Genomic DNA, 27,589 nt, shown 5'->3' on the forward strand with positions numbered 1-27,589 from the left:
TAGTGTAGACCTGCCCTAAGAGATATCACCTCACCCTCCTTCTTTCTCTCATTTTAGAAGGATGACTGTCTGAAGTCTGCCCTCCCCTGCTGACTCTTTTTATCCAGGATAAAGAATCCATGCTATAACTTAGCGCAGGCAAAGTCTGATATTTATTCTTTTATTTTGGAAGCATTAGCCTCAGAACAGAACTCCTCCATACTTAGAGAGAAAGAGAGATTTTAAAGGTGGGGAAAACCTGAAGAAAAAAGCAGTAATGATGACAGAGCCAAAGAAGAAGGGGTAAGAGAAATGTGAACTCTTCATGGGCTCCTCTCCCCTTCAAACATTTATGTACATAAGAGTAGTCAAGGGGCATATCCATGTGTAAGGGTAGGGTCAGACATGAGAGCAATACAGAAGAGTAATAAGAAAACAGGAGGAAAAATATTTACAAAGATATAGTTATCTACTTTTGGAATAATGACATTGTGGAATAACTAGCACATATTACTTCTCATATAGTGAATACTAATCCAGTATGGGTAGGAAGCACCTTTTTTATAAAGTGTACAATGTATGAGTGAATCAAGTGCTCATGAAAATGAGACTCTAATAGCATTGGTTCATGCCAGATACACTATAGAAAGGTTAATTGATGTGCAGCTTTCCCCATGTAGCTGTGCCAATGCAGCTCAGTCTCAACCTGGCTAAGCCACATACTGTTATTGGAGTGCTAGACCTCTCATAAGAAGAAACTAGGAAACATGCAGAGCTGCACTAAACTGTGTGGTGGTGTGAGGATTACAAACAGATGGAAACCAATAAACTCATTTTCACCCATGGCCTGATCTATGATTTGAGGCTAGGACTCTAGCACTGAGAAATGAGTGAACTAGCCAGTCCACTGCCATGTGTTGGGATTGTGAATTGTCTGCAGCTGAATGATTCAACAGTCTAATGTAAAGTTACAGGATGCCAACAGCCATCTTAAATCTGTCTCTCTAGAAAAATGATGGAATCCGTAATCCTGCATCGCTCCGATGGCTTCAATGGAGCCTTATTTTCACCCTTAGATCCTTGCTTGTGCATGGAGTCCCTCTTCCAATAGATCCCTCTTCAGGTTCTGTGACAAATAAAAAGAGTTTGTGTCTAACCAACATCTGGTTTGACTTATTCATCTGCGAGTCTATTAAAATTGGGAACATAAAACTTTGACACTCAGCCCTCAGAACGTTTTTTTCCAGTGACTCATACATTTCCCTTGATATATTGTGATATGAGACTAATGGCGTTGCCCTATTCCTGTACATACTGCTAAAATATTAAAATCACTGCACACACACACAGAAAGAAACTCAGATTCAGAATCAAAAGATTTTGGAAGGAGAAAATTAACTTCGACTAATTAAGGATATTTATGTACCTAGTCTTCGTATCTATGTAATCTGAATCCAGGAACAAATTCCAGTGTTACTGCTCCTTCCTGTGTTATCAACAAAGCAGTAAATCAAGTGTGTCACTTGGAAAGTTTACTTACAAGTCTCCAATATTTGATATTAGCAGAGATCTGGGTAATATGTCAATCTACGATTTGTCTACATTTAGTTCTCAGCAAGCTGAGGTGTGAATCTACCCCTCCACACACTAACTGTGTGCATAGACCCTGCTGACAATTTGAAACAGGAGTAAGTTAAAGCATAATAAGAACTGTTAGTGTGCATCAGCAGGGTCCACATGGACAGTTAGTGTGCGGCAGGTTAGTGTGGGTGGATTCACAACCCAGCTTGCCATGAACTAAATGTTCACACAGACTTGCCATTGTGCTGTACTTAAAAATGCTAAGCTATGAGGAAGACAAACATACAAGATTGCGGTATGATAAATGGCACAATAAAGATCTTTATCGACATTTTACAAAAGTAAATCAAAAATGTCTTCTGCAACGTTCATACAAACCACTAAGTTCCCTGTCCCTTGGCATAAAACAACACATCATATGTAGAGTCACGAGAATAATAATTTAGGACTCACTATAATGAAACCCAGTTCATTTTTAAAAAAAATGATAAGACTTCTAATGCTTCTAAAAAAATAATATGAGGCCAGATCTTGAGCTATGCTCACTTATACCAAGTGAGGATTAGGACCAAAGTTATACTTTCCCAAATAAGAAAAAGAAGCCGGGTAATTTGTAAACTTATCCTCCTTTATCCATACACATTTCAGAGTATATGTTGTTTGCAAACTATTCACTATCAGTGTTTCCTATTTGACATTAGTTATGCGTCATCTAGGCGACAGTATTGTTTCTGCTTCCTCATTAAATGATTGAAACGTTTTCTACAGGAAAATAAAAGTGACAGAGGCATAACACATTTCTGGTATGCATGTTTGGATGAATAATTTATTCACAGATTTTAAGGCCAGAAGGGATCATTGTGATCATCTAGTTTGACCCTGTGCATAGTGTGGAACTTCCTTGAATTAATTCCTGGTTCAAGATCAATATTTGCCAGAGCTCATGAAGCTTTTGGGATTCAGACATTTTCACAGATTCTTGGTAGTCTTCCATATAACAACATGCAATGTGTACTATACTATGTCCTCACAAACAGCAAAGGTGTGTATTGCACCCACTCTGAACCAGCAAAAGCTACTGTGTCTGAGTTGAGATTCTGTACCTCTTGGGTACAGTATTCAGAGTTTACATGCCTCCCTTGCTCCTGAGTATTTCCACGGGAGATTGGCTTTAAATCACAAATCAGGCTCCCAAGCAATGATCCCTCCCTGGGGCAGTACAGGTTGTCTGCTAACCTCCTGGAATGTTTATGCTACTGTCTCACTCTCATTTGTCCTACTGGTTGTAGAGACTCAGGTTGCCAAAGCACAACTCTCTGTTTTATAAAAATATGTTTTTTACATTAGGCTCCTAGACCAAATAGGTCTGTCATTCTCCAGCCACAATAATCGTTAAGGGTTGAAAAAAAACAGAGCTCAGTTTTGATGGTTCTGTTTGGCTGCTCCAACCACTCCCCTATATCTCCTCGACATTCACTCTTTGTTGCTAAAAGGCAATAAAAGATGCAGCAAATGAGAAGTCAAAAGTAGTGATGGGCCTGAGTCACAAAATTCAGGCCTGGATCTGAATGTCAGACTTTCCCTCTGAATAACTCAGGAGTGTTTGGTTCTCAATTCAATCCATTGAGCTAAGGGTGAGCCATGAAATTTGCATCTGAACCGGGGTTCATATTGCAACCCTCTGCCAAGTGAAGGCAGACCAGCGGTTTGATTACACCCCATCTCTACTCAATACTATTACGGAAAATGAAGACACTACCAAAAGTGGAGACATGCAAAGGAAAGGCTAACTCAAGCGGCTAGCCTGTCCCTCCACTTTTGGGAATGTGCAAGACGCTAAAAGATGCAGAACAACAACAGCTCTATAGCAGTGTGTGTGTGTGTGTGTGTGTGTGTAGAGACTGAGAAGCCTCCCATGGCACTCCACTTTCCCCCATGCTCGGGACCTGTGTTCCATGGCAGTATGAAGTGAAGGGTGGGGCAGGCCAGAAGACAGACAAAGGTGTGGTTACTTGGTTCTGCAAACTATGTAGATCCACCTGTCAAAACCAGCATGCAGGGGGGCTGCAGCTGCTACTTCAGCCTGCTATTCTTTTCTTATTTCCAGATCTGGCAGAACCAGGAAGTCTTAGAAATTCCAGTATCAGAGGGGTAGCCGTGTTAGTCTGGTTCTGTAGAAGCAGCAAAGAATCCTGTGGCACCTTATAGACTAACAGATGTTTTGCAGCATGAGCTTTCGTGGGTGAATACCCACTTCTTCGGATGCAAGTAGTGGAAAATTCCAGGGGCAGGTTTATATATGCAAGCAAGAAGCAAGCTAGAGATAACGAGGTTAGTTCAATCAGGGAGGATGAGGCCCTGTTCTAGCAGTTGAGTGAAAACCAAGAGAGGAGAAACTGGTTCTGTAGTTTGCAAGCCATTCACAGTCTTTGTTTAATCCTGAGCTGATGGTGTCAAATTTGCAGACATTTCTTGGGTTTGTCTTGCAGAAACCAACAGGACTCCACTGGCCATCACATACAGTCCCCAGCTAAAACCCCTCCAGTGCATCATCAGGGATCTACAACCCATCCTGGACAATGATCCCACTCTTTCACAGGCCTTGGGTAGCAGGCCAGTCCTCGCCCACAGACAACCTGCCAACCTGAAGCATATTCTCACCAGTAACTGCACACTGCACCATAGTAACTCTAATTCAGGAACCAATCCATGCAACAAACCTTGATGCCAACTCTGCCCGCATATCTACACCAGTGACACCATCACAGGACCTAACCAGATCAGCCACACCATCACCGGTTCATTCACCTGCACGTCCACCAATGTTATATATGCCATCATATGCCAGCAATGCCCCTCTGCTATGTACATCGGCCAAACTGGACAGTCTCTAAGGAAAAGGATAAATGGACACAAATCAGATATTAGGAATGGCAATATACAAAAACCTGTAGGAGAACACTTCAACCTCCCTGGCCACACAATAGCAGATCTTAAGGAGGCCATCCTGCAGCAAAAAAACTTCAGGACCAGACTTCAAAGAGAAACTGCTGAGCTCCAGTTCATCTGCAAATTTGACACCATCAGCTCAGGATTAAACAAAGACTGTGAATGGCTTGCCAACTACAGAACCAGTTTCTCCTCTGTTGGTTTTCACTCAACTGCTAGAACAGGGCCTCATCCTCCCTGATTGAACTAACCTCGTTATCTCTAGCTTGCTTCTTGCTTGCATATATAAACCTGCCCGTGGAAATTTCCACTACTTGCATCCTAAGAAGTGGGTATTCACCCACGAAAGCTCATGCTGCAAAACGTCTGTTAGTCTATAAGGTACCACAGGATTCTTAGAAATTCCATTCTATGTAACAGTCCAGGAAAGGGTAAGGTGACAGACTACAACTGTATAGAAGAAGGGGAAAAGACGTGTTAGATATTCAACCACCAAATCAGGAGGCAGCAATGGACGAGGAACTTCTAGGAAAAAAAACAGAAATATCCAAAACACAAGAGCTGGTAGTAATGGAGGACTTTAATTCCCCAGATATCTGTTGGATGAAAACATGGTAAAAAACAAACTGTCTAATAAGTTCTTGGAATGTATTGGGGACAACTGTCTGTTTCAGAAGCTGTAGGAAGTAATTGCGGGGGGCATTTTAAACTTGATTCTGACTAACAGGGAGGAATTGGTTGCGAATCTGAAGGTTGAAGGCAATCTGGGTGAAAGTGATGAAATGATAGATTTCATGATTCAAAGAAGGAGTGAGAGCAGCAGAATAAGGAAAATGGACTTCAAAAGCATACAGGCTCAGAGAACTGGTAGTTAAAGTCCCATGGGAAGAAAATCTAAGGGTGAAAGGAGTTTAGGGGATCTGGCAGTTTCTCAAGAGATTAATATTAAAGGCAGAACAGCAACTATCCTGATGCAAAGGTAATTGGAAGAATAGTAAGAGGCTAATATGGCTCCATCTGGAGCTCTTTAATGACCAGAAAATCCCAAAGGAATGATACAAAAAGTGGAAATATGGACAAATTGCTAAGGAGGAATACAAACAAAAATAGCACAAGCATTTAGGGACAAAAATCAGAAAGGCCTAACAAGAGACATAAAAGGCAATAAGAAGAGGGTATTTAAATATATTAGGAGCAAGAGAAAGATGAAGGAAAGTGTCGGTTCTCTACTTTGCAGGGAAGGCAAACCAGTAACAGACAACATCAAGAGGGCTAAGGTGGTTAATGCCTCATTTGTTTTAGTCTTTATACAAAGGTAAAATGTGATCAGATACTCAACAATTAATATTAATAATAAGCTGAAAGCAACACAGGCAAAAATAGGAAAAGAAGATGTTAAAATATTTAGATAAGGTAGAAGTCAGCAGGGTGTGATGCAATTCATCCTAGGGTACTTAAGGAAGTAGAGGCAGCAGTCTCAGAACTGTTAGAAATTATCTTTGAGAATTCATGGAGGACAGCTGATGACTCAGAGGACTGGAGAAGGGTAAACAGTACCTATCTTTAAAAAAGAGAATGACGACAACCAGGGGAATTATAGACCAGTCAGACTAATGTTGATAACAGGAAAGATCTAGAACAAATTATTAAAAATCAATTTGTGAGCACCTAGAGAATAATAGGGTTATAAGGAATAGCCAACATAGATTTGTCAAGAAATCATGCCAAACCAATCTAATTTCCTCATGGATAAGGGTAAAGCTGTAGATGTGACATATCTTGATTTCAGTAAGGCTTTTAACAGTCCCACAGTGCATTCTCATAAGTAAACTAGGGAAACAGGATTTAGATGAAATTACTACAGAGTGGGTGCACCATTTGTTGAAAGACCATACTCTAAGAGTATGTCTACACTATGAAGTTAGGTCGAATTTATAGAAGTCAGTTTTTCAGAAATTGTTTTTATACAGTCGATTGTGCATGTCCCCACACAAAATGCTCTAAGTGCATTAAGTCAGCGGACTGCGTCCACAGTACCGAGGCTAACATCGACTTTCGGAGCATTGCACTGTGGATAGCTATCCCACAATTCCCGCGTCTCTGCTGCCCCTTGGAATTCTGGGTTGAGATCTCAATGCCTGATGGCGCAAAAACAGTGTCGCGGGTGGTTCTGGGTACATGTCGTCAGGCCCCCCTCTCGCTCCCTCCTTCCCTCCCTCTGTGAAAGCAACGGCAGACAATGGTTTTGCGTCTTTTTCCTGGGTTACCTGTGCAGATGCCATACCACGGCAAGCATGGAGCCCGCTCAGCTCACCATCACCGTACAGCTCCTGGGTGCTGGCAGACGTGGGACTGCATTGCTACACAGCAGCAGCTCATTGCTTTTTGGCAGCAGACGGTGCATTACAATTGGTAGCCATCGTCGTCATACTCCTGGGTGCTCTTTTAGCCGACCTCGGTGAGGTCGGTCAGGAACACCTGGGCAGACATAAGAGTGACTCAGCCAGGTCATTCCCATTTTCTGCCGAGCACCCAGGAGATGATGATGGCTAGCAGTCATACTGCACCATCTGCTGCCAGCCTAAGATGCAAAAGATTGATGGAGTGGATTAAAACAAGAAATTGACCCGATTTGTTTTGTGAAATCAATGGCCTGCTAAACCCGGGGTTTTGAGTTCAATCCTTGAGAGGCCCATTCTGTGTGACAGTTTTTGTGTTTCTCCTTCATGCAAAGCCACCTCTTTTGTTGATTTTAATTCCCTGTAAGCCATGTTTTTAGTCGCCTCTCCCTCTGTCAGAGCAACGGCAGACAATTGTTTTGCGCCTTTTTTCAGTGCAGAAGCTGCAAAAGCAAAACCAGGAGAGGAGGCGACGGCAGCGGGGTGATGAGAGTGATGAGGACATAGACATGGACACAGACTTCTCACAAAGTATGGGCCTAGCAATGTGCCCCGGCAATGTGTATGAGCAACTATCAAGTCAAAGGTATCCTGAAGTGGGAGAATAAATTTGATATTTAAAAAGCTCTTTAAAGCATGTACTTCCAGATGCTGCTTTCAGTTCCACCTATGTTCAGGAACAGAGGCATGAGTGATCAGGCCTATGGGTTGGAATAGTGGCAGGCAGGAATCAGGAGTCAGAGCCAAGAATCAGAGCTGGAGTCAGGAACCAGACAAGGGAGCAGGACAGGGCAAAGCAGAAATGGGGCTGGAGCAAAGCTGTGAGAAAGACTTTGGACAAGGGAGGCACAGGAGCAAACACAGCTGTGGCTGTAAGCATTGAGCAGCCACCGGCCTACTGCTGTGGCTGGGTTTAAGAGCAGTCCTGGTAACACCTCTCAGCCACTCAGGGAGTCTGATCGATCATGGTGTTCAGCTACAGGTCAACTAGCTGGTCCCAGACTCAGCCGCAGGCCTTGATTCCTGACATCTGTAGGATTTCACTTGGACTCAGTTGACACCACTAAGGACAAAATTTGATCCAAGGAGATGAAATAGCTTCTAAAAATCCATCCAATTTCTAGAGTCCTATAGTAAATTAAGTATGATATTTAGGATGCTGGTGTTATTTTTAAAATATTTACACTTCCATCTCTGCACATTTAATCAATGTTCCTCTTTTAAAAAAGCAAAACAAAACAAAAAAACCCTTAAATGTAAGGAAAAAACTGTGCCTAGACTGTCCCATACTGATGTTTGGCTATTGATGGAATTTAATTTTAGAAATGCCTGTCTGACACACAGAACATGCTACATTTTTGAGTGTTTATTTTAAACAATGGCTTGAGTTATTTAAAATGTCATTACAGCCTAACTCCATGTCACTTTACAGTGCAGTTCATATATTCTTTGCACTCTTTATGTGTAACATTAAAAACAACTCAAATATTTTTCAGTTCAACAACTATTTTTGAAGTTACTTTTAGATATAAAGGGACATTAATTACTCAAAGACCTGCTCCTGCTTCCGGTGATGTCAAATTTCTGGTGACTTCAATGAGATCAGGCTTGCACCCAGAGTCAGTGGCTTATAAAGAAGGTCATTTCCCAGAATGCTAATGGAACAGTTATGTCTGAATGCTGTAAAAGAGTGAACCATTCTTAGGTTACATTGACATCAAAGTTAGGCACCAAAATCAGTGACTTGAATGGGGTCTTCAGTCAGTGGGAGCTGCAGCGACTTAGCATCTTTGAAAATCGGGACATTTTAATTTTAGTGTCCCTTCTAAGTAGGGATTTTAGATGTCTAATTTTGGGATATATGGCCCAGATGCTTTGCTTTACAAGAAGCTGGTGGGTTGAGGGGTAGTCCAAAAATGGCTTTATGTCCCCCTGATCTGGTGATTGTTGGGCCCACACTTGGTCATTGGCATGAAATATAGAGAAGCTGGGGATTGGGCCTCTAACCATACCCTGTTTTTCCACACCACAGCATCTGTGCCAGGCGGGAGGTGGATACCAGGAGAGTAGCATCATATAACCCTCCATGATAGCCTTATGGTTCCGAACGATTTCCCTGGGCACCAGCAGTGGAAGCTTTTCACTTGGACAGTTAAGCCTGGCTTATGGTAGTTTTATATTATCATAGCTGCACAAAGCAGCCTTGCAGATCAGATAATTTGTTCCATTGTCTTTAAGTATTATAGACTGTCCATGATTAATAAGCAGATGTGTTTCACATAAAATGTTTCAATTCGAGCACTGGACAATTAATTGCATCATACGCTGACATGGCTGAGCATGATCTTCAAGCATTTCTGCGTTTCCATATACTACTTCATTGCTCTTGTATTTCAACTGTGGTTCTGTGAAGTGGAAAAAAGTGGTACTTATAGTAGTGGACTCGTTATATGCATTGCAGAAAGTGAAGTAGGCTGAGTTAATTAGCTGATTATAAAGAAATATGCTCTTATCCTAGGATATGTAAGGATCTCTTTAACAGATCTCCAAATTACCTATGAAATTGGAACTTGTAAACTAAGGGAATTCCAGTGTCATGCTTAAGACTAAGATTTGCTCACATCCTGGGTTTAATTTTCACTGAAGCTTGACAATAGACTATTTTCTCTTGGAGCAGACTTCATAGAGAAAAGGACAAATCTCTCAAGCCTTTTATATAAGCCTTAATTTATTTCATTTCCTGGAATGGTCCAGACTGGCAGGTGTTCAGGATGCTTCAGAGGGGTTAACGCTATATGTATATATGTAAAAATTTAGACCATATTAGGATAATCTATTTTACATCCTACTCTGCTGATCGGTTATCTATCTTGGATGGAGATGAGTGTTGAGCTAGCAATTCTTTGCTTATGAGATCTCAGATTGTGTGTTAATGCCACAGCTGATACAGAATACCAAATACAAGAAAACAAAACAGATCATAAACATTACAAAGTCCTCAAATGTTTAGCATTTGCTTTTCAAAAACATGTCACACAGAAAATGATCTTATCCTCAGATTGCTGAGCCGTGTCTTTAGTGTTCCGTGCCAAATCAACAATTTGCACCATTCCTAGCATGCAGCATGTGAAACGGAGGGACGCAGATGTAAGCCTTCAGCTTTTCCAGCAACTCACAAATATTTTCCTTCTGCAGCAAACTAAGCCCTTGACTCAGTGTCTCACCCAGCAGACGTTATTCATTAGGACACAACACAGCTGTATTTCAGATTTCGTGTACGTTACCTTCTCCCAGCAAGTCAAATTGCACATTTAAGCAAAGAAAAAACCATGTCTATTATAAGTTTTATGGAAAAGACTGGAAAACCACTCCTGGTTTTCAAGGGGTTCGAAAGATTACAGATTATTTTCCCCACTTACCCAGGCATGGCTACACTTCATTTCAGATACATTAATAAGGCTGTTAAGTTAACAATTTACACTGTTTAGGCTTAGTGTTACCAGTGATGATGTCTGGTAGTAGAGTTAAATGCATTACATTGCATAGCGAAGCATTCATTATCATTATGAAAACAGAAATGTTCTTTCCCTTTATTGCCTCAAGAACATGAACTGGATTGGGTGGAGAATTGTTTTGATTGTGTTGCTTTTGCCAAAAGCTTATAATAATATGTGGGAAGATGAAAACAACAGCAAAACCAGGAGGGAACAAGCCAGGCAGAATTTAGTGTGTATTTTACAGCAGGATTTTTGCAGAGTGAATAATTGATATCTACCAGGTATACTGGAGACACCTTCACAAGAGTTAATAGATCCTGTTAGAGTTATGTTATAAGGTGCTGTTATCATGTAGGACAGCAGATTTTCCTTTTGCTCACTTTTCAGCCGTTGGAGCTGCACTTCTCAAATTATGGCACAGAGCTTTATTTAATTTCAGCTCTGCAGAAGACAAAGAGCCCTTATCCCAAGGTCCTTTTTAGTTTTTACTCAAACTTTATTCAGGTAAAACTCTCCTTGAAGTCAATTGCGGGTTTTTCTAAGTAAAGTCTGAGTACAAACTGACTAAAGGATTTGGCCCCTTTGTCTTCAACTGACAATTTGTTCAGTGCAACTATGACAGCTGAAAAGTGATCTTAGGACAGATTCTGCTGCCCAACATGACATCAGCATGTATTATAAGATATTATGAACAGTTCTCAACATTTTCATGTTTATTGATTTTATTTAAAAGCTTTTCTGTACCTCGATCCACGAGCCACAAAAGTCATATGTCCAAACAACAAACACATCCAGAGGGCATAAGGATGTGTCATTATCATTCCCTTGTGCCAATAGGGGCAACTGAAGCTCAGAAAAATGAGGAAGATGCTCCAAAAACATTTCTGAAACAGTAAAGTATATACCACTCCCTACCATCCCATCGAATCAGCACAAATGTGCAATGTGAGCAGCAGATGTTACAGAGTAGGAAGAGGAAGTGTTTACTCAAATGTTGTTTACACCCCTCTGGAGACCCAAGACACTGCAGATTGCCTATACCACAGCAATCATCTCAGATGTGAAAGACTGCTATTATTCATAGTGCAGTTAGTGGCAGATGATATTACCAGTGGAAGATGTTAGACTGTGTGAGCATATCAGACAAAGAAATGGGGATGCAATCCAGACTCTAGGACAGATAATTTACAACAAATGAAGTTAATCAGTTGCAAATGTGCATGGACATCACGGTTATGAATTCTATCTCAAGTGCTGATGTCATTGTGCAGGCCTGGCAGCTCTGCAATCACTCTCTTATTGACGCTGTGGGGATTACAGTATATGGTTACCAGAATCAATCTCAGAAATCAACAACAAAGTAAAATTAAGAAGGTTCACATCCACAATGGCTATCAAATCCATTTGGATATATCTATCCTGGAGACAGTGTCCCTACACTCAGCAACATACATCTGAACAATGAATAGCACTCATCACAAATTACACAGTGCCAACATATGCACCCCTGTGTGGACAGCCAGCATCCTTCCTCTGTGATCGGTGGAACTGCGGAGGGGAAAGGGAGAAGGATTCGCCCTTTATTTATATATCAACTATATGCTTGACTTTTTAGAAATACTATCAACTCAACCTATTTATAAAATTATGAGGCTACATGTATAAACAGGAATATTTGCTCTGTGGTTTATGTTGAACAAAAACAACCAACCATATCAGTGTCACATAGGCTTAACCATATACAATAAACCCTGATCACATACTCAGCACCGAGAGGAACACAAAATTAAAAAATCCCAAACCTCACCCTGAACGATATCAAACATTGGATTAGCTGCAAGGGGAAGAGAGCATTTTGAAGGTGGCCTGACCTTTGTTATTGGAGATGTATATGAGGTGGAAAAATCTGAGCTTGACTCTCAGAACCTAAGTACAGGTTTTTGGTCTGACAGTCAAAAAATAATCTTTTTACTTGTAAATTGAACGTTTGACTTGTAAATCATCACCAGATGGCAAATGCAGAATTTTATGATGATGTTTTACCCACTTATTTATCAGAACAGAACCACAGATGACGCTTTGATGTGAAGACTGGAAAGGAGTTTCTTTACCCTTAGTTTATTATTTTGTCCTTGATCAAGCATGTAAGTGACTTACGTAAGTGAAGGACGGATAGCACACGCTAGGGTCAACTAAAAGAGAGAAATCCTGGTCCCAGTTTATTCAAAGACACATTGCCAGTAGTTTTAAAAGGACCAGAATTGGGGCCTGTACTGCAGACACATATTGTGCAAATTTCCCCATGCTCTGCCAATTTACTATATTTGGACTGAAAATGAAATTTCAATGACATGCTTAAAATGTAAAACGTGAAAAAATCTCTCTCATTTTATGGACCGCCCTACAATTTACTTTAGCTTTACGCTACTGTATTGCTGCTGGCCAAACCCTGGGCTTTTCCTGAGCAGAGATAGCCAGCTGTGCCATTTTGTGTCAATGACTTCTGCTGTGTATTAATGCCCATCAGGAGCTAGAATGAAACACCAACTCATTTTCACTTGAACTCTAATCTGAACCTGAGCCTTAATAAAGTGAAAGGCTAGGACAGAGGTGCCCATAGTGCAGCCTTATGCTAAAGGCAGCCCATGGAGTCCTAAGTAAGTTCTCAGCCACACTCATAACTTCATTCTTGAAGAGCAAAATAGAGGAAATATAAAAATTGTTAAGACTTCACTAGTCTCCATCATGGCATGATGTTGCTCTTCAGTATTTCCTTTTAAACTAAAAGCACTTTTTAAAATGGAATGCTGGTCTATAGCTTTATAATTTGCTAAGTAAATATTATGAACAAAAGTACCTGTTAGGACTTGATTTAGTCTTATGTGGCCTAACAGAAGGGATTTTTCCCCTCTGTATCTCCGGATTGTTTATCTTTTCTCAGGCTGCTTCTACAAACACAACATTGCAATGGCATAACAAGTTCCAAAACTGGACTGTGTTTACTTCTCATTGCATGACCACCCACAATTTCAATCCATGGATTTGCCATAAACTGCATGACACCTTCTGGGTCCCTACAAGCCAACACATGTTCTCATGGATTTGTTTTACATGACAAAAATTAAGCAAACTTGTAAGATTTTGTAATGCTCCTTCAGTGCATAAGGAACGTCTCTGGCAATGTGGTATGGGAAAAAAACGCTGATGGTAGCAAAATGTCCAGAGATTAACAAAGGGGAGATTAAGATGATTTTTATTTTGGAAACTAGCCTAAGAATCCAAAATCAACCACAGTGAGTTATTCTCTTCCTTAATCTCCTTTCCACTGAAGAAACCTCTCTCTTTTCCTTTATTTGCTGCCAGTGGCTAGCGAGGAAGTTAAACTGTATCGCTCCTCCCCACCCTCTGTCCTGTGTTAATCTAAGTTAAATTTTAATCATCCATATTTTTAGATGGTAGTGTTGTCTCATGCTCTGAAATATAAATATTTATATCCTTTCCATACTTGTTTTTCTTATTTACATAGTTGTGTATCTTACTTAGACTGAACAGGTCAGATGGGGTTGAAGGGTTTTTAAACAGAGCTAGCTGAAATTGGCATTAAAACTTTTTTTATGTAAAAAAAAAGTTTGCAGGGATTTTGATAAAAAGTTTCAAGAAAAAATATTTTTTTAAAATTCAGAATTGTGGGGAAAAATCCCACTTCCTTTTCTTGGCCCCCCTCACCCTTTTCACTTTTGTTTCCAATTGACCAGAAAAAGGGGGGAAACCCAGAAAATTCCAAACTCTTTTGTTTCCTTTTTGAAAAATAAAAATTCCTAAAACAGTCATTAAAATTGTTTATTGTTTTCAAAAACAGAAACAAGATACCATATAATATATATGTTAATATATGCTGCAAAACTGTTCTTTCATTAAAGAGACGGGATTACCCCTTATATATTACAGTTTCCCTGCATTCTCTGGAACATGCAGGATCTACTTTGGGCCTTAAATAAATAAATAAATTGACTGCTGCACTGATATGCAGTATAATGTGTAAAATATGCATCAACTCTCAAGATAAGCATTTCTTCATTTCATAAATGTACATAACAATAATAAAGAACACAAACTGTTAAGCCACCTGCTAAATTTCCTAGGTCGACTACCCTTAATCAGCACTTTCTTTTCTATTGCAGAAAATGGGCAAATCCATTCTGTGTGTCACTCTACTGGTTTCAATGGGTGTATTCCAGGGATGAATCTGGCCCTATTTCTTTTATGAGAGTTTTTAGGCCCCAGGGTTTGCTTAACTCGAAAGCACATGATGTGGTAGGAAGGGGCCTAATTCCCCAGGGCCTTCAATTTTGGTTACAGCGAAAGATGCTGTTGAATTACTGCTCTTCCCAGTGCCGAAGAAGAGAAAAGAGAGTGGTATAGAAAGAAAACTAACTAGCAGCAGGTTACCAACTATAGCAGTCTACATCCACTGCAGTATGTAAGTTACCCATGTTTACAATCATTTTCTAATCCATTACCATCTGCATGCATCTTCCAGGATGATCAAACCTCTAACCGGCAAGTTGCATCTTCTGAATTGGGCCCAAAGATCAATGGGAGATACACCTGTTTAACATGCTACCTCTGGATGGAAGCCAATCACACTAAGTAAGGGTTCAGATGGAGTTAGAACAGTGGAGTTAAAAATGAAAATAAACATCGAGATGTGGCTTTGGGCAGCCCCTGTTCCAAGCGCCTATCTTTGTGCTCATGAAAGCTCATGCTAAAATACATTTGTTAGTCTTTAAGGTGCCACAAGTACTCCTGTTCTTTTTGCGGATACAGACTAACATGGCTGCTACTCTGAAACCTATCTTTGTGCAATTCACTTGGCTTTTCAGTGAGTGCTATTTCCATTCCAAAGCATAGGGAAATGCCAGACATTTGCTGAAAAGTTTTGCAATGGTAAAGAATAAAAAAGTGAGTAATGAGTCTATTTTAACAGTGCTTTGACTGACCTCACCAATGTTAGTACAGTATAGATGAGTTACCATCTTGTCAGGAATCCATTTGCCATTAAATTCACTGAAGCTTGAAAATTCAGTCTCTTGGAGGCTCTGTGTATTAAATGGACAAACCACAGAAGATTTGAATCAAGCGTGCGAACATGTTTGAGAATCTGACTGGAAAGAAAAGAAGAAACCATGGAGGGAGGGAGTGTTTGATTGAGGAAGCAGCAGTGGAGAAAGAGTGAAACTTTTCAAGAGTGATCTCTCATGTAAAAGTTTGTTGCAACATTCACTGCAGAGTACATTCTCCTATAACTGCAGCACTCCATATTTTATGGACTACTTTAAAAATCTCAGCAGAGGTACACTTTCTACCATATGCCTAGGTTCTTATCTCAGTTGAGCTGATAGAAATCAAATTCACAAATATAAATACTCAGTTCACAGGCAGACACACAAGTCCCTCAGTTTTGGAAAGCTTGTATTTTGCACATCATAATTTAAACCTCTCTGATTCTAAAGCAAAAATGATGGTTTCAGTATAATGCCTGATGCATTTTTAGTCCATTTCAACAAAAACAAAGCCACCCAATTAATTTAGGCCAATTAGAATTTTCTGCTAAAAGAACAAAGAGACCAACTGTACTGCCGAAGAGCTGATGCAGTCAATATTGACAATCTGCATATAGCGGAAGTTCCAGCCCTTATCTATAAAACTGAGGGCTATTCAGTTTTCATTCCGACATATTATGTACGCACTGAATTAGAACAAGTGAAAAAACATTAGTTTTACCTTTCCAAGAACCACTACTTATCTCTTTAAGGGACGATCTTCTCCTACAGACTATCCAAAACTTTGCCATTAACGTCATCTTTCTCTCACTCTGCTCACACCACATTCCTTCCTCCTCACTCTTTGAGGCTCTTCACTGGGTTTTTATCTTCTACTGCATCAAATTCAGTTTCTTCATCCCCATCCTCAAGATCCTACATGATCTTGCCCATACCTAAAGTTCTAATCTTGCTCTACCTTCTCGACCGCTCTCTCCCTTCTCTCCTCCTAACTTCACCTTTTTGGCTTCATCCTGAGAATGTTGAAATCAATTGGATTTGAGGGTTCTCAATAGTTCTCAGAGTCAGGCCTTCCAATTTCAGCATCATGTTTCTATCATGGTGTCACCAATGCCTGGAACTTTAACTCCTGGTTTCTTATTAGCTAACCACTCTCTCTCGCCTCCTTAGAACTCATTTCTTCTAGAAATCTTTCCCACCTTGCTCCCTTCACCTATAATCTCTGCAGAACCTCCCATTACTGAACATTTAGTCCTATGTTTTAACTTTGGTTTGGTCTAATTTGTCTGAGAGGGTAAACTCTTCATGGCCACTACTGAATATATGTAAAGACCAATATAAGAGTGTGATGGAAAGAGTCTAACTGACTTCAGTGGGTGTTGGATCAGGTCCCAAATGAAGGAAAAAAGAAAAAAAATGAAGTATGTTGCTGATTACTGGTTTCTTTTAGTTTCTATTTAACCGATTATTTTTCTGAGTACTGTGCAGAACCAGTAAGTTCAGAAACACCCATATAGTCACATATTTTGCTGCAAACTATAATTTCAGAGAGAATATTTTGTCAACTGGCAGATGCTCTGAAGTACCCTAGGAGATGATCGTACTAAACTAGCATAAGAAGGAAGAACGACTGTTACGGCATGCATGCTGACCTCTAGAGTGCCCCATTGTTTCAGCATTGGTGTCGCCATGCACACCCCCTGGTGGCACAGTGTGGAGTGGCAGGTGTGTCCTTGCCTCAGTTTCCCCTTTTTGGCTACCAGTAAGTTCAATGAGGCTTATATATTGTGAATGGTGCCCCGAGATTAGTGTATTTAAGCAAAGGCCAAACAGACATGCAAACAAGTCTTCATCTCCAGTGTCCTAGCTCTAGCTCATTCCCTGTTGCTGCAGTATATTAAAATACAGTAACGAGACACATTAGCAGAGCCTTTCATAAATAGACTGGGTGCCTGACCCCTTCAGGGGCCAGCTACCCTGTGACAGACTAACGGAAATTTTTCTTCTTTGCCCTGCAAAGAAAGAACTGATTTTTTTCAGAGAATATGCAAAATTGCTTTTATGAATAATCCATTTCCCCCCCCAAGATTTTGGACTGTCCTGGCTTTCATTTTAAATATTTACTGGCCTTGTCTTACAAGAGTTGGAGAGACTACAGCACACATCATGAAACTGAATAAGATGGGTCTGATAAACAGTCCAGTGTAGCCAATAGGTCAATTCCATTGAATTCAATGGACTTTGGATGCAACCCTACATTAGAAATATGTCCTTTAGGAAAAAAGGAATGTAATCAACTTCCCCAATTTTACTTTCCTGAGCTCAAGTTAATTTTCATAATAATAAATAACAATAAATCCTCCTCCAAAAATGTAGAACCTCCACCCCACAAATGTTCATTCCTTAGAGCAATTCTTAAACTTCATTGCATTGCGACCCCCTGCAGACATCAAAAATTACTACATGACCCCAGGATGGGGGAACGAAGCCTGAGCCCGCCTGAGCCCTGCAGCCCCGGCGAGGGGAGGGGTCAAAGCCAAAGCCTGAGCCCCATCCCCGGTGAGGGGGGGTGGGGCAAAGCCCAAGGGCTTCAACCCCAGGCAGGGGGCCAGTAACCTGAGTCCTGGGCTGAAGCCAAAGCCTGTGCCCTGTGGTCCAGGGCTGAAGTCCTCGGGCTTCAGCTTTGGCCTTGGGTGGGTGTGGGCTCAGGCTTTGGCTTCAGTCCCAGGCACCAGCAAGTCTGGGACCCCATTAAATCAGAGTTGCGTCCCACTTTGGTGTCCTGACCCACATTTGAGAACTGCTGTCTTAGAGTAATGGCATTTATCCCCATTGAAACGTTTCAGTAACAAATAAAGTCCCACAGAAGCAGTAAGCTTTATGAACAAGAAATAAAAATTCTGTCCTCTGGGAAAGGGAAATGTTTACATTGCAAAAGAGTTGCATGTTTATGACAGTAGCTTTAGCTGTTCTTATCAGGACAAGACATCACTGTCTTAATGGATCCTTCACTCTTGTCTGGTTTTGTTCTTTTTTTTTTCTTTTGCTTTCTGAAATTGAAGTTTGTTTCAGATCCTACAGCATATTAAGACTTCCAATGCTGGTGGCATTTTAAGAAATATAATCTGCATTACTATATCCTTAAAACAGCCATACAGATTATTTTTATTAATTTGTAAAATTAAACCATTGCTCCTGGGATGACACTTTGTATCCTAAACTGTAGGGGTGGAGTAGATTTTTTTATGGCTGTTATTAATCAGTTTATAATGGAAACACTAATGGACCCTTAAAAATGGCTGTACTAGCAGCGCTATAAATGTGTCTCAGCTTCTGGTGGCTCATAGTACATAAAGGGAATAAAACATACAGGCAGCATGTTAGCATGAGATATCCCCAAACACTCAGTCTGGTTTTGGTTCTGAAAATGTTAGGACTTTCTCGAATATTAGTACAGTAGTTTATAAATAGAGAGATGGACAGGAATCAAGCCCCCTTCTCCTAAAAGTCTGGGGAAGTTTGCATCCAGATGTTATAAAATAGGAACATCAAAGCATGTGCTGTTGGTTTTCCATTTCCAAACTTCTACCCCTCAGAATATATGCTAAAGGAGGGCCAGATTCTTTCCTACACCATAACTTCAGGTGGCACACAGAAAGCAATAAAGGCTGGGGAATACAAGGTGACACCAGCAGATCCTGTCACCACTGTAATCTTGGCTGATGTCAGGGATTGAACTGCAGACCTCTGGAGCTGAAAGCACAAGTCTCTATACCTTGAGATAAGATCCAAGCACCCCAGTTCCTAGCACCCCAGCTAGGAACTGTAACAGATTCTTATTCTGTTCATTGGTTACCTCCAGGGATATGTAACACGCGCTGACCAGTGATTACAATTGCAATGCATGATCATGGCTCTATATTTTCTTTTGGAAGACTTTTGATACATGTATACTACTGCATTTGTTCCATATGAAATATGAATAGCCAATTGCTAAGGACTGATGTTAAACCCAAGAATGACCATATGTTCTGGTATTATATTGGGACAGTCCCGATATTAGGGACTTTGGCTTATATAGGCACCTATTACCCCCAACCCCAATTTTTCACCCTTGCTATCTGGTCACCCTGAACTGGTCAGCATCATTATTATTACCTACACTTTTAAATAGTAAGCTGAAAATCTCTAATATTATATATGTTGCTTAAGAGGCATTTTTCAAAAGGAATGGTTTCCCTATATCCCATAAATATTGCTGGTATAGTTATGACACACCAGCTCTGCAAGAAAGCTCTTGCTTCATATTCTTTCAGAAGAGTAGCTGAATTTGTGTAAAAAGCTATAAAGAAACATTCTTCTGTTTCTTTATAGCTTTTTACACATTTTCAAAAATGTATTCCTTTCCTCAGTCCTCAGTCCCTAAAAATTAAAATACACTAACTATCAAAAGTTGTGTCCATTGAAGTCTCAGTAACATAGATGGAAACGATTTAGCAGTTTATCTAGTCCACTGCTGGATTGTTTTCCACAGTATTTTTATTTTCTTTCTTTCAAAAAACTGCATTCTAAAATCCTGATAATTTTTTGACCACTATAACCATGCAATCAAGTTAAGAATATATATTTATAGGCGAACATGGACAGCTTGGAAAACCCTGCCTGGAAAACAAACCACCTTAAATAAAGTTTGCTTCTCTTGCAACCTTAATGAGAGTTTAATTACAATGTACAGTCACTGTCTATTTACAAGACACTCTCTACTGTTATCATAGTGCTTCAGAAGTCATGTCGTCCCATCGCACAAATACTTTTGTCAATCTTCCCCTTTCCATTAACATCATGAATGTATAAAATAAACAGTGACTATGTAGTTGTGGTGCTTAGATGTTGCTTGTAATTATTAGAACTGGGAGCACTGGCTGTTGGGAGTCTGAAAGGACAGGAAACAGGAAGGAGGAGGGAGGAGTTGAGGAGGCTGACTGAGAGTTACAGAGGGTGCAGCAGCAGCGTGGTGAAGAGGTTTCCACTTTAAAAATAAAGTCCTGTTGAAGTTTGTTAGTACCTTGCCTGGTTGATACAACATTCTGGCAACGAGAATGGATCTTCTGCCTCTGAACCCACCTGCACCCTTTCTGCAAAGCCCAGGTGAGCCTCCAATTGCTTTTACTGCCTGGATCCATATGTTGGAGACTTATCTGCTTGCAATCAGTGCTACAGAAATTTCTGAAGTCAGAAAAGCGTGCTCTGCTAATCCACTGCCTTGGAGCAAAAAGGGCAGCATATATTTTACACTTTCCCCCTTGCAGATGATAAATATGAGACTGCACTCACTGCATTAAAGAACTTTTTTGTGCCAAAAGTGAATGTAATAGCTAATCGCTACAGATTTCGCCAGTGTGAGCTGATACCGGGGGAGACTATAATGCAGTATATTGCTTACCTGAGGAGTCTGATTGTAACTTGTGACTTTGGGAATATGGCAGATAAGATGATTAGAGGCCAGCTCATTGAGAAAAAACAGTTGAACAGAACCAAGCAAAGAAGACAGTTACTCACCGTAGTAAATGTTGTTCTTCGAGATGTGTTGCTCCTATCCATTCCAGTCAGGTGTGTGCGCGCCGCGCGTGCACGGCTCTCCAGAACATTTTTACCCTAGCAACTCTGGCGGGCCGGCTGGCGCCCCCTGGAGTGGCGCCGCTATGGCGCCGGTTATATACCCCAGCCGGCCCGTCTGCTCCTCAGTTCCTTCTTGCCGGCTACTCCGACAGTGGGGAAGGAGGGCGGGTCTGGAATGGATAGGAGCAACACATCTCGAAGAACAACAGTTACTACGGTGAGTAACCGTCTTTTCTTCTTCGAGTGATTGCGCCTATGCATTCCAGTCAGGTGATTCCCAAGCCTTACCTAGGCGGTGGGGTCGGAGTGAGACGTGGCAGAGTGTAAGACTGCGGAGCCGAAGGCTGCATCATCTCTAGATTGCTGCACCAACGCGTAGTGGGAGGCGAAGGTGTGGACAGAAGACCAGGTAGCTGCTCTACAGATGTCCTGTATGGGGACATGGGCCAGGAAGGCGGCCGACGAGGCGTGCGCTCTCGTCGAGTGAGCAGTGAGGCGGCATGGTGGCACGCGAGCAAGCTCGTAGCATGTCCGAATACATGCCGTAACCCAGGAGGAAATCCGCTGCGAGGAGATCGGCTCGCCCTTCATGCGGTCGACGACTGCTATAAACAGCTGGGTCGCACGACGGAAGGGCTTCGTCCGCTCGATGTAAAAGGCAAGGGCCCTGCGGACGTCCAGGGTGTGAAGCTGTTGCTCATGCGGGGAGGCGTGCGGCTTCGGGAAGAAGACGGGGAGGGAGATCTCCTGGTTGAGGTGGAACGCGGACACCACCTTAGGGAGGAAGGCCGGGTGTGGTCGAAGCTGCACCTTGTCTCCGTGGAAGACGGTGTATGGTGTACCAACCGTCAGAGCATGGAGCTCAGAGACTCGTCTTGCAGATGTAATTGCAACGAGGAAGGCTGTCTTCCAGGAGAGGTAGAGCAGAGAGCACGTGGCCAGAGGCTCGAAGGGCGGTCCCATAAGCTTGGCCAGCACGAGGTTCAAATCCCACGTCGGGGCAGGACGCCGCACCGGTGGGTACAAGTGGTCCAGGCCTTTAAGGAAGCGGGAAACCATCTGGTTGGAGAAGATGGACCGACCTCCCATAGATGGACGAAAGGCGGACACTGCTGCTAGGTGTACCCTCAAGGAGGAGACCGCAAAACCTTGCTCCTTAAGGTACCAGAGGTAGTCCAGGATGGTAGGGACAGGGACTACGAATGGATTGAGTCCTCGTTGATCACACCAGAGTGCGAACCGCTTCCATTTCGCAAGGTAGGTGGAGCGAGTGGAAGGCTTTCTGCTCTCTAGCAGGACTTGCTGTACTGCTGCCGAACAGTCTCTCTCTGCGTGGGTCAACCACGCAGGTACCAAGCTGTAAGGTGGAGGGACTGCAGGTTCGGATGGCGGAGTCTGCCGAAGTCCTGAGTGATGAGGTCCAGCCATAACGGAAGGAGAGCTCGAGCAGCAGGGTGTACCAGTGCTGCCTCGGCCAGGCCGGAGCTACGAGTATGACGTGGGCTCTGTCCCTCCGAAGCTTCAGTAGCACTCGGTGCACGAGCGGGAATGGAGGGAAGGCGTAGAGGAGGTGATCCGTCCAGCAGTAAAGGAAAGCGTCCGACAGGGAGCCTGGCAAGCGACCCTGGTACGAGCAAAACAGGTGGCACTTCCTGTTCTCCTTGGAGGCGAATAGGTCTATCCGGGGAAACCCCCACCTCCGGAAGATTGTGTGGACGACATCTGGACGGAGGGACCACTCGTGGGAGAGGAACGACCTGCTGAGATGGTCGGCCAGCATGTTCTGCACTCCCGGAAGAAAGGGCGCTTCCAGGTGAATTGAGTGGGTCACGCAGAAGTCCCACAGGAGCATCGCTTCCTTGCAGAGTGGGGAGGAGCGGGCTCCACCCTGCTTGTTCACATAGAACATCGCCGTCGTGTTGTCCGTGAAAACTGTCACGCAGCGGCCTTGCAGACGGGCGTGGAAGGCGTGACACGCCAAGCGAATTGCCCGCAGCTCCCTGACATTGATGTGGAGGGAGAGCTCCTGGGGTGACCAGAGGCCCTGGGTGTGAAGGTCGCCCAGGTGGGCTCCCCATCCCAGCACCGAGGCATCCGTTGTCAGAGTCACGGACGGACGAGGGGGGCGGAACGGGACTCCTGCACACACGACCTCTGGGTCCAGCCACCAGCTGAGCGAAGCGAGGGTAGGCTTCGTGGCCGTGACTACCGTGTCTATGGAGTCGCAGTGCGGCCAGTACACCGACGCTAGCCAGGATTGAAACGGACGAAGACGCAGTCTCGCGTAGGCGGTGACAAACGTGCATAATGCCATGTGGCCCAGGAGGCGTAGGCAGGACCGAACCATCGTAGTGGGAAAGACGTGCAGGTCTCGGATGATGGAGACCATCGTTTGATGTCGAGCGCGAGGGAGGCAGGCCTTGGCCACCGTGGAGTCGAGGACCGCTCCGATAAATTCCACCCTCTGTGATGGAATCAGTGAGGACTTCTCGACATTGACGAGAAGGCCCAGCGCCCGAAACAGGGAGAGTATCTCGGCAATTTGGTCTGTTACCAGTTGTTGGGACGGCCCGCAAACCAACCAGTCGTCGAGGTAAGGGTAGACGTGAACTCGACGACGGCGGAGGTCTGCAGCCACTACCGCCATGCACTTGGTGAATACCCTCGGTGCGGTGGATAGGCCGAAGGGTAGTACCGCAAACTGGTAGTGTGCACTGTTGACCATGAAACGTAAATAGCGTCGATGGGGAGGGTAGATCGCGATGTGGAAGTACGCGTCCTTCATGTCGAGGGCGGCAAACCAGTCTCCCGGATCCAGGGAGGGAATGATGGTCCCCAAGGTTACCATGCGAAATTTGAGTTTGACCATGTACTTGTTGAGCTCCCGGAGGTCCAGTATGGGTCTGAGGCCTCCCTTCGCCTTGGGGATGAGGAAATAACGGGAATAGAATCCCCTGCCCCGCCTGTCGTGCGGCACCTCCTCTATGGCACCCATCCTCAACAGCGTCTCGACCTCTTGCAAGAGGCATTGCTCGTGAGAGGGGTCCCTGAAGAGGGACGGGGAAGGTGGGTGGGAAGGAGGGGGCGAAGTAAACTGAAGGCGGTAACTGTACTGGATAGTATGGAGTACCCAGCTGTCCGATGTTATATGGGACCACGCCGGGAGGAAGCGGGAAAGGCGGTTGCAAAACAAAGGGGTTGGATCCTGGAAACAGGCTGGTGGGCCGTTCTCGGGCGTCCCATCAAAACTGTTGCTTGGGTCCTTGCGGGGCCTTGGACGACGCCTGGGCCTGGTTGTGCCTGCTGCCGGAAGGTCTACGGCGGTTGAGGCCGTTGCGCCGACTGTTATAGGGCCTTGACCTGGCCTGGGTAAAAGGCCGGAAGGGCTGCAGTTGCCGGAAGGAGCGCCTCTGGGTAGCTGGTGTGTGCATACCCAGAGTGCGGATAGCTATACGACCGTCCTTCAGGGTCTGTATTCTCAAGTCCGTTTTCTCGGAGAACAGGCCGTGAGTCTCAAAGGGCAGGTCCTGCAGGATATACTGCACTTCCGGTGGCAAGGTGGAGGACTGCAGTCAGGAGATGCGCCGCATAGTTACTCCAGAGGCCAAAGTTCTGGCCCCTGAGTCTGCCGAATCCAGAGCAGCCTGGATGGAGGACCGGGAGGCTTTCCTGCCTTCTTCGACCAGAGCCGAGAACTCTTGGCGGGAAGCCGTCGGGATCAGCTCTGAATACTTCGTGAGGGACACGAAAATGTCAAAGGCGTATCGAGCTAGGAGGGCCAGCTGGTTTGCAATGCGCAGCTGGAGACCCCCCGCCGAATACACCTTGCGGCCCAGCAAGTCCATGCGCCTGGCGTCCTTTGACTTCGGCGCTGGCGCTGGCTGTCCGTGCCTCTCACGGTCATTAACAGACTGAACGAGGAGCGAGTCCGGAGCGGGGTGCGTGTACAGATACTCGTATCCCGTGGGGGGGACCGAGTATTTACGCTCAACGCCCCTTGCAGTCGGAGGGACGGACGCCGGCGATTGCCAGATGGTCGTGGAATTTTTCTGAATCGTTTTAATAAACGGGAGGGCCGCCCGCATCGGGGCCTCCATGCCGATGATGTTGGTTACCGGGTCTTCATCTTCCGGGACCTCCGCCACCGGGAGGTCAATGGCTTTCGCCACCCTGTGGAGAAGGTCTTGGTGGGCCCGCAGGTCAATCGGGGGAGGGTCCGCCGTAGCGGCGCCTGCCACCGCCTCATCCGGAGAGGAAGACGAAGACAGGGTCTGTACCACCACCTCTGCCGGTGGCTGCTCCGGGGCTTGGGAGGTCGAATCGTGCCCCGGAAGCAATGCGGGATCACAGGATGGCAGGGTCTCCCCCGGTGGTGTTGGGGGAGGCCTGCTCACCGTGGCCTCTGGTATCCTGCGTTCAGCACCCACTGGGCGCTGGGGAAAGGGGAGCCCTTGGGACTCATGGCAGGCCCAGGGGACCCCAAAACCCCACTGCTGGTGTCCAAGGCCCTGGCTCTGGGTGGCAGCCCAGAGGTCTGTCTCGCTGCCCACCTGGGAGGCGACCGATGGCTGACGCGAAGGCCATGGTTGGGCAGAGGCGCTGATGGAGTGCGCCATGGAAGGAGGCAGCTTGTCCCCGGATGGTGCCGAGGAGCGGTGCCGGCCGTCACGGTGCCAGGATGGAGATCTGGACCGTCGACCATTTCGGTACCAGGAGCCTGAGCGTGACCTCGATCGTCGGTGACGCGAGCGGCTTCGGGAGTCGCGATGTCGAGATCGGTACCGGGAGCCGGATCTCCGACGGTACCGTCGGTCCGGTGACCGGGACCGTGAGCGGCGCCGGGAGTGCGACTGGTACCGCGAGACTGAGCGGTACCGGGACTGCGACTGGTGCCGGGACGGGGATCGGTGCCGAGACGGGGATCAGTGCCGGGATTGGGACCGACGAGACGGTGACCATTGCTTGGATCGGGACCGGGTCCGAGACTTGGAGCATCGTCCATCCCGCCTGTCTGGGGTCGGGGGCCGCATCATTGCTGGCTTGCCCAGCGATTGAACAGCCCGCACCGGCGGTGCCGGGGGCCGGAGGCTTGGTGCCTCTGCGAGCTGAATAAGCTCTCTCGCCATCGCAAATGTCTCAGGCGTGGACGGGAGATGCAGCTCTACCGCGGTCGGCACCGGGGAGCAGGGAGGTACCGGACTCGACGGCTCTTGCGGAGCCGGAGTCAACGGAACCGTGCACGGCTTGTGCACTACCGCAGCCGGTGCCGGAGGTTCCGGCGGTGGCTGGGTCAGCTGTCCCGAAGCTGAAGGCTTAGGAGCCGGGTGCACCGTCTTCCGCTTCCTCTGTGGGGAGAGGGAACGATGCCGGGACTTCGGTGCTGTCTGCGACCCTTTAGCTGCGTCGGTACCGGGACGGCTCGGTGCCGCTGGTGCGCTGTGCGCCGAGGACGGTTTCGGCGGCGCCGGGGATGGGGCGGGAGGCTGAAGTGCCGCCTCCGTAAGGAGCTGTTTAAGGCAAGAGTCTCGCTCCTTCCTCGTGCGCGGCTTGAATGCCGTGCAAATCGGGCACTTATCTGTCCTGTGCGATTCCCCGAGGCAGCGCAGGCAGGAGTCGTGCGGGTCGCCGATGGGCATATGCCGCTGGCAAGCCGCACAGGGCTTAAACCCCGGTGCCTTGGGCATGAGCCCACACCGGTTGTGGAAGAAGAGGGGCTAGCCCCTCTAATTCCCTACTATACTATACTATAACAACTATAACAACTAAACTATTCAACTAATCTAACTACCAAACTAAGTTAACCAACTATATACACTAAAGATAAGGAGAAACGCTAGGGCTGTGGAGGTGAGAGAGCACTCCACTGTTCCAACTGGCCGTCACAGGCGGTAAGAAGGAACTGAGGAGCGGACGGGCCGGCTGGGGTATATAACCGGCGCCATAGCGGCGCCACTCCAGGGGGCGCCAGCCGGCCCGCCGGAGTTGCTAGGGTAAAAATGTTCCGGAGAGCCATGCACGCACGGCGCGCACACACCTGACTGGAATGCATAGGAGCAATCACTCGAAGAAGAATATAAGGCTTTCATAGACAATCACCGGGGTACTAAGAAACCAAAGTTTGAGAGTGGTTCCTTCGTTAGAATATGAAAACCTGGAATTTTATGCAAAGGGGACCATAAATTCACAGCTCCTCTTAAAATCATAGAGAAGAAGGGACCTTACACCTACTGACTTTCTGATGGGCAGGTATGGAATGCTTCCTATCTTGTACCTGCCTATGCACCAAGAGGAGATTATGCCAGTCTGCATTGGATGACTGCACCATAGTATCAACACAACAAGACATTGCACTGGAACCAGGGCTTGAGAGATGGCCTGTCAGACCCAGACGACCACTTGTCTGTACTAGAGACTATGTTATGTAGTATCTACGTGTTTTCAGTGTAATATTTTTGCCAATAGTATAGTGTCTTGTTTCCTATATGTTCCTGTGGTTAGAACA

General features: G+C 45.0%; 1 long non-coding RNA gene across 1 annotated transcript in view; it reads right to left on the bottom strand.

The window, feature by feature from the left end:
• Positions 1–234: 234 nt before the first annotated feature.
• Positions 235–27,589, bottom strand: part of LOC120374841 — a 178,578-nt gene continuing 151,223 nt past the window's right edge. The window contains exon 5 of the long non-coding RNA XR_005586282.1: positions 235–1,105. This is a non-coding gene — a long non-coding RNA (uncharacterized LOC120374841). The remainder of the gene's footprint in view (positions 1,106–27,589) is intronic.

The sequence above is a fragment of the Mauremys reevesii genome, linkage group 11, assembly GCF_016161935.1.
Source record: "Mauremys reevesii isolate NIE-2019 linkage group 11, ASM1616193v1, whole genome shotgun sequence".
Classification (NCBI taxonomy): Eukaryota; Metazoa; Chordata; order Testudines; family Geoemydidae; genus Mauremys; species Mauremys reevesii.